This window comes from Pinus tabuliformis, chromosome 1_1, assembly GCF_031772625.1.
Source record: "Pinus tabuliformis cultivar Carrire ecotype Pingquan chromosome 1_1, CPIR1, whole genome shotgun sequence".
NCBI classification, from domain to species: Eukaryota; Viridiplantae; Streptophyta; class Pinopsida; order Pinales; family Pinaceae; genus Pinus; species Pinus tabuliformis.
In genome coordinates this window covers 119198881-119207737 of record NC_142297.1, presented here as the reverse complement: position 1 = coordinate 119207737, position 8857 = coordinate 119198881, and positions in this window count along the sequence as shown.

Sequence of the window (8857 nt, the reverse complement as noted above, 5' to 3'; positions counted from 1 at the left end):
TCCCTTGCTTCGAATTCATAGATCCAAAGTCTCGCTTCTTCTGTTTAAACTTTTGCTTGACCTTGACAACATATCGGTATGCCGTGCCGAGCGAGGGGATGTTGAGGAATTCTATTTCTTCCTGGATTTACTTGTGCAGGCAGCCACGGTATTTGAGTACCAAATGCTACTCCTAATCTTTGATACCGAACTTTGTGCGAAGGGTATGGAAAATATTGGTAAACTCCGGCATGTCTTGGTCCATTCCTTGCCACAACGTGGTCCACTTTATGTATTGATACTCATAGCTTCCGATAGGGTAGTGCTGCTCCTTGGTGGCATCCCGGAATGAATCCCAAGTGGGTGCGGCTAAGAATAGTGAGCCTATACTTTCATCCTTTAGCTCGCAGTAGGTTTCCCACCAGTCCTTGACGTGGGGGGCTGCTTTGAGAAGAGCGAAAATAATCTTTTCCCGACTGGAAAAATCATGAACAGAAAAATAACCCTCTAGCAGATTTAACCATTTCTCTATGGCATTTGCGTCTATTTGACCCTCGAAGATGGGGATTTCTAAATTAACTTGTACCTTAAAGGGCGTGGCGTTTCCAGAGGAGTCGCTGGAAGCCGATGCATCGTCTCTAGGTAGCCGCTGAAGGATCTGGGCAAAGCTGTCAATCATCGTGTTCCTTTGTCGCTCGAGGGCTTCTTCGAGAAAGATTTTGATAGGATCTCCTGCCCCCTCATCTTTTTTTTCATCCGCCATGGGAGGCCCTTGGGATTTGTGAGGCTGGTCTTGCAAAGGTTCGACCAGTTCAAGCCCTAACTCCTTATATCCCGATCTCATTGGGGACATGCAAAGAAAAATAGAGAAAAAAAGCAGACCGCTCTGACACCATTGATCCAGATTTAAACAGGAACACAAAAAATTATAGAGATAACCATAAACACAGAGATGTAGCGGAAATAATACTTCATTTTATTAATGTAAAATACTAAAATATGCTTACAAACAGAAATGGAAATAAACCAACTAGGGCGATGGTAGCTTATCTCTAAGAAGAGATGTGGCGACTAAATGCCTCTGAACTGTGTTACAATGAGGCCTGAAGGCCTATTTATTGTCAAGAAACAATGGAAAACCCTAAACATCCAAAAACCTAACCCTAGAAGATGAAACACCAAACTATGGGCCCCATTTGGGTAAATTGGTACATCAACTTCTCAGGGTCGTAACTTTGGCATATGATCTCTGTTTGACGTGTACAATATCTTGTTAGAAAGATCTATCCAAGAACTACAACTTTGGGAAAAAATGCTAAAAATAGTTAGTTGTGCTACAATTAAGGAAACTGAAAAAGCTGGGAGAAACAATGGTGGGGGTCCAAGTGGACTTGGCAGGTGGCCACCAATATCCACCTAGATCAGTCAGGTTCACTCGATCCTGGTCTTGCGCCGTTATTTGGTAAATGCAATCCAGCTCATCGTCGTTGTCATCGTTGTGCACATGTTCAGTGTAGCATGCTCCTTCAGATGGATCTAGCGGAACTACTACGCGTAGAGACTTTTTCTCGAATATCATCTTCTGTTTTTTCAAGTTGATGACTCCATTCATATCAGTGGCCCAGTCTATTCCTAGCAACGCGGGGTAAGGGTTTCTATCATCTACAATCTCTATTACCTCAAAGTCCGTCTGCGTCCTCGCACCTTCGATGCCCACTGTTACCCCTTCAACCTTCCCATGGGAAAAATATTTTGTTGGTTTGCCATCTGTAATTGAATAGGGAATATTATAATACGGGCCTGCCCATGCATTCTCATGTATGCTTTGGTAACACATTCATGTCCAAACCCAGGTCTAGGATTACCTAATCCATTTCATATTCGCCAATCTGCACCGTCAATCTCATTTCCCTCTTGATGCGTAATGTATGCTTTCCTAGTTTCCAAACTACGCGCGGTTCACCTGACCCTGCGCACCTAGTTATCATCTCCTGTAGTCCTTTAACTGCGTTATTATCGCGCAATAGTTTCATGCATGTCTATAAAAAGGTAGTAATCATAGAAGGATCCATTCTTGGCTCTGGTTGATACTTTCCTGGCTCTGGTTGATCCTTACTACCTGAAGTAGAGGCCTCCACGAAGCTCTTCTTAGCTTCCATAAACATCTCCTTTACGTGTTCCAAGTCAAACTCAAGTTCCTTTGTAGGAGCCTTGTGAACCCATGTACCTTCCTCGAGTTGCTTCCCCTTATCTTCCCTTGTGGTCGCACCACTCCTGAACACCATATTCACATTTGGGTCTTCTTCGTGCGGTTCAGACCTCATCATTTGAATATTCTGTGTCGGAGTAGTCTGAAGCACCCCTTTCTCTCGCTTCTGCGTGATCAACGTAGGACAATCTACTGCTTCATGATCGAATTGAGCATAGTATGAACAAGATAGTCTCGTCGAGTTGGTACAATCACGGGCGTAGTGCCCCGGTCCTCCACAATTGTAACAAATTAACTGTCTGTGGCCCCTTCCTGGCCCCATTCCTCTTCGTCCTCAACCTCGACCCTAAAATCCAGCACGCGCCATCCCCGCGGTTGGGTCAAGGCCTTGTGTTTCCGTCTGCGTTCTATATGCTGGGGTCCGCTCCATCATTAACTCGTAGCTGCGAAAAATACGCTCGTCATGGCCCACCAATATACAAAAATTGCAAAACAGCTGCTGGGGAGTCTGCGTATAGTTCTGCAACAAATGACAGTTGTCCGTCGTGTACTTTCCTCCCACTTGACAAATCGCGCACTAGAGCGCGGGGGCCGGACTTGGCCCTGCCTGTGCCTCTGGTCTCAATGGCATTGGTCCCCCTCCTGCTAAGTAGTTTGCAAATATTGGACAATGATCCTTGTCATGGCCTTGGCCTTTACATTTTATGCACCACACTTCTTTGTGCGCCTCAGTCCGGGGTGCCCTATCCTGCTTCAAGATCTGCATTTCCAAGCATAGATTCTGCAGTTGCGCATGGATCTGTTGGACTCCCAATCCTGGATCCGGTATCGGTTTTTCATGCAACCTCATCGCCATTTCTAGTGCTTCGGCCTGGGTTGAAAGCTTCTACTGTGACAACGTTGTCCTTAGGTGTGGTGTCAAAGATGCCACAAACCATGTGTAGTGTTGCGCATCTATTAGCATCATATTAGCCTCAAGGATCATAGTCTTCAGCCTCTGATCCAGATCTCAGGGGGTCTCACCTGGAAGCATCACGATCTCTTTAAATTCGATGATTGACTGCGTCTCTGATTTCCGCTGGCTAAATTCTCTGTTCAGCGCATTCTGGATCTCCGCTATTCCTACATTTGGGTGATCATTCGAGTGCTTGATATACCATGTCAGCGCGCGATCCTGCAGTGCGCTTACCAATGCGGCCTTCTTAATGTTGTCATCCGTGAACCCTTGTGCTTCCCACACTGCTCTTACCATGAACCAGAACTGGTCCGGATCCTTATTCCCTACTCCTTTGAATACGGGTAGCTTGATCGTGCTTGCCATTCTGAACTATGGGGGTGGTGGAGGTGGGGTGGGTGAAGGTGGAGGTGGGGTGGGTGAAGATGGAGGTGAAGTAGGTGAAGCGGGCGAAGGTGTAAGTGGAGGTGATAACTGCGGAATGCACTGCCTTATCAAACTGATCGCACTTCTTGGGGAAACCCGAGTGCACTCTTCCTCGCTCACTCGCGGAGGTGAAATTAACAGACTGTTTCCTAACCCTTCGATACCTTTGTAGGTCTTTCCACTCTGCATCGTTCCAAACATTAATGTATTCGCATAACCCTCCTTTCACATAATAACATCTTAATCCAAGTATTCAGGGATTTGATATACCTACCTCGCAGTCCCTTGAGAAAACGTCGTTCTGCTTCGCTATAGCTCACAGTCGTGTCTACCGTGAACTTAGTGATAAACCCCCCTATTATTCGGTCGAGCCAATGGTCCACGGCCCGCGCGATCTTATCTTCTGATGCCTCTAGTCTGCACACTAACTCCGGAGTCCACACTATCGGTTGATCGAGCTTGTACCTTCCCTGGCTGTTGGCTAACCTCGTGATCCAATCATACAACTCTGAAGAGAAGGACGCGAAGAAGATCTCGTGGATTTCCATATATACGTAGCGATCCAGCCACCTCTTCTCAGATATTTGCGAAGTTCTGTTTTCCTGTGTCACGAACTCGTGAAGCTTTTGATCCAACCAATATTCAATTTCCTTCTTCGTAGGGTTCCAGTGTTCCGACATCAGACATCCCTTAGGTAGATCCCGGTCCCAGCAACGAAACCATTTGTTGGCTTGTTGGGGTTTGACCCAGGTTCAGAAGTGATTTAGCCAAACAAATCTTGAAACTACCGGCCCTTTCGGCAACAGTCTGTGGAGCGCAGACTGAGGTCTCACCTGAGGTAGTATGGGAGGGTGCTGGAACCAGGTTTCCGCACCCTAGGGATGTCTTAATGAATCCTAGCGAGCTCACGAACTAATCCTGCACGCTTGTGCTGCTCCGCGTAGCTGTCTGACCTTCGTGCAGCTCTGTACAAAGCATGAAGGAGCGCTCTCTAGATCCTCTACCCTTAATGTGTTATTATTAGAGATCTAACTTAATTTTGTGGGCCTAGTACTCTTATCAATATTTCAACATTCATAACAAGTGCGCACAACCATAAACTGTAAAGAGATGCATAAGAATATAACAAAAGCGTAAACACGAACTAGCCAAACTGTTAGTACTAAAACCAAGCAAAGTTCTTCTTAATTCATTAAAAACAATGGAAATAATAATAATAAACCATGTAAATATCTATGCAGGAATTTGGTTGTTTATGGAGAAATATGGTTAAAAATGTTGATAATGGGCGAATGGAATGATGTGAAAATGGATGGTTTCATCAACAAAATCATGACAAGTTAGAGGCCCAACAACTACCTACTCAAAATTACTAGAAACATCTACTACATCAAGTAATATAAAAATGTCAGTGTAACCATAAAATCAAATGGTTATTTGATCATTTTCTGCTCATGTTTTCCTCAAGCAAACAGAAAAATTTAGAATATGACAACTCTAATTCTAGGTGAAATGGATAGCTTTGATCCGAGAATACCACACACTTTACATTTTCTGATGATTGCCTCATTCTAGTAAAAGAATCTTCAAAATCATGAAAACCTACCTTTTCTTGAAAACTAGCAAAAAGATAAGGATCTCTTTCATTCATAGTTGTTGGTTGTTTTGTGTGATTAAACTGATCCTCCTAAAAAACGGCAGTGAATTGTCCTTTTCTTCTATCATGGAGATCAGAAACAACATCTATCTCAAGTTCATTTTCAAAATGAAAGGAAGCCAATGGTTCATATTTCACATCATCTATAGTAAGACAAGGCTTTGTGTACTCTTGAAAAGGTTCAAAAAGGAAAGCCTTATCATATATGTCAGAAGCATCAAAAGTTAACCCTTTGTGTGATCCACGAAGATGATGATTTAAACGTATAAAGATTTCTTAATTTTTTCATTCAACTGATGAAAAATTCTTAATACTCACTTCACCTCCAAGGGTATCAAAAATAGTTTTCTCCTTTTGCAATCGTAGCATGTCATTATTAAGATTTGGTTCATTGTCACAAATTTTCTCATGAAACAAGGATCCAAAAAGCAAATGATATGAAGAACAGTTTGGTTGACTATCCTGATCTTCCTCTTGATCACTTAAAAACTGACAAGACTGCTACAAAATTTCATCAACTTTAGAGCATATAACATGACTGTCATCATTAAAATCCTGCTCGGTTTCATTTTCATCCAAGAGAAAGGCTACAATTTCTTCTTGGTGATGAAAAGGGTTCTCGTACAAAGATTCCAAGATTTCTTCATCCATGAACTCTTCATCGCCATAAGAATTTTCCATATTTTGAACGAAATCCTCAAAATGGTCACAACAATTCTCAACCAAAGAGAAAAAAGGATGAGATTATTTTTATTTCTCAAAAAGTACTAAATGAAAATCTTTAAGGGAATACAAGCTACTAGGTGGAAAACCTTCATACGAGGATCTCACTTTTCATTCCAAAGTAACCATAAGCATCTTCATCAAGTAGTCTTCATGAAATTGAACCCTTATTCTATGCACATGCATGTGAAATTTAACCAAGTGAAGAGAAGTATCCTCTCCTACCTAATATTTGAATCTTGGAAAATAAGTCTACCAATCTATGCAAGGCATTCGATTTGGAAAACTAGGAATGTGAGCATCATTCATGGGTGCATACCTTACAACTAAATTCATTTTTGGCGAATAGAGTTGTTAGTAAAACCTTGATTTTTGGATCCTACAGCCAGTGGATTATTTGGATTAGGTTGAAACTTGATTGGAGTCACCAAGTGAATGGTACAACATTCATGTGTTTGACTGTTGTCCACCATCAGAAATCAGATCTGAAATTTTGATGATATTTACCAAGGAAGATGGAACCTTTTGATTCCTAGCAACGACGCCGAAATGTTATCACTCTGTAATTTCCTTTAGGCTGAGAAATAATTACAAAAGTAACCACATACCACTTTTAGGCTAGAATCTAGCCCTTCTAGCCTTGGAGAGGGCTCTCTAACTAGGTTTTCTTCTCAGTCAATTAGCTGTCTAAATGATCTTTGATCTTAGGCTAGTTATGAGGATCAAAAGAGCAGGTTTTATTTACTGTTTTGCAGGTAGGTGAGAGAAGATAAACCCATTCAACATGGAATTAGTTTCTTTTAATGATTTCAAGTGAATAAGGGATCATAAAGGTGATTTAGGTAGGGGCAATATAGGAAGTTTTGTTGGTATTCTAACTTGATTTCATTGTAGGGAGGGTGAGTACAGAATTATGAGAATGACATTTCAGAGCATCAGGTCACAAAATGAATTCTAAGTTCCATTAAGGGGAAAAAGAAACATAAATTGTTTAGCTTACATAAAACTGAGCACAATAGTGAATTTTGAAATATTTATTCTTAAGAAAAACATGAAGACATGTATTTAAAGCATGGAATTGAAAGATATAGTTGATAAATCAAAGAAACATATTACAACCAAATTCTGACACATGAATCCCTATCAAATTCCTTCTGCCTTTAGAGACTTTACATGACATTTAATACCTAAAACTGAGACCTATTATTTACAAAAGTCCCCTTTAAACTCTAATACTCATGAAATCAAGACTGGCATTTACAAATTGACCTCAAGTGCATAGAAGGACTGAAATGACTAAGATCTGTATAATATAGGACCCTAACTCCTTCTCCACCAATTGGATGTGCTCCACGAACGTGGTCTGCCTTACGTCATGCCACTAGTCTCCTCCTGACTCTTACTTCTAACTCCTCACTTTAATATTCTAGGGTGAACTCATCAGGTTGACTTGACAGGTGGGTCAGGTACATAACAATATCACCATAGAAATAATGTAGGCCTTTCCACACACACACCTTACGTCATTCTGCAAGGCCTTGCTCGATGCCTTTCTATATTGCTCCTCTTGCACCTCTAGGTAGGAATTGTCGAGCTTACTTGGTAGGTGGACCTCCCTTCTGGCCAATGGCATAACTATCAGGCGCATGTCATCTTGCTTGCATCATCTTGACGCTTTATGTCGGAGCCTCTGCCTTCTTCTCTTGTCGTTTTCTCTTGCACCACTTCTTGAAATTATCGGGTGGGTCCCTCTGAGACACGTCATCCTGCTGAATTTTATCCCGATAATTCCCTATTGCTCTTACTCCTCTTCTTCCAACTAGACCTTCCAGGCCACCTAGTGATTGGTCCACCCTTTTGGCCAATGGTATTGTCGTTGAGCTCACATCAACCTGCTGACTATTGAAAATTGGAAGATTAGCAATGAATTTCTAAAAATAGAAAGTCTAAAATTAGAATTTCTAAAAATATAAAAATTAAGGATAGAATGCCTATTAATACAAAGTCTCAGGTATGACTTTCCAAAAATAGTAAATCACCTTGTATTTATTGGTAATCAAGGATTGTTGATTGACAATCCCTTCTGAGCATCAACAAATCATAATATTTCAATTTCAAATTAATCATCCTCATCATCATTATTATTATTATTATTATGATACTAGTATATTATTATTAAAAATAAATTCGAGCCGCTCAATCTTGGCTCTCAATAAAGTTCTCTTACACTCATTAATGCTCTTACACTATTAAAAGACTCGGAAAAAAATATTCCTCTTATGCATGTCACAAAATATTCCTCTCACCCTCTCATCTAAGGCATGTGTTGTCTCTCCATAATGGAATTCAATTTGTCTCTTCTTAATGGCATGAATTACTCTTCCTTTAATGGTAAATCTAACTTGTCCTCAAGGAATGTGTATTGCTCCTCCTTTATGTCAATAATTATTTCTCCTCATATATATATATATATCGCCTAACTTACTTGTGCATTGTGAATTCAAACTTGAGAGAGAGTTGGGGAGACTTGAAGGGGATTGTTAGAGAGAGAGACTTGTAGAGTAAGAGCAAAACTTGGTGAGCCATGGTTGATTATGTGTTTGCTTCAGTTACTACTACCAATGATCTTCATGTTACAACTTGTTTAGATTTGGGTGAAATTTCTCATTCTCTTGTTCTCTCATTGTACTTTGTATCTCAGTTGAGTTATTGATATCTAATAGAGGAATAATTTGGTTGGGTTTTCCCCTTGTAGGTTTTACCCTAGTCATTGGACCTAAATTCTTTGTGTCTCATTGTGATCTTAGTTGTCTTCTATTATGTCTATGGTTTATGCTATATCTACAATTGTTTAACTAATATTACAACATAAAGAAGTTTTGTAATAAGTGAATGTTACAACATAGAA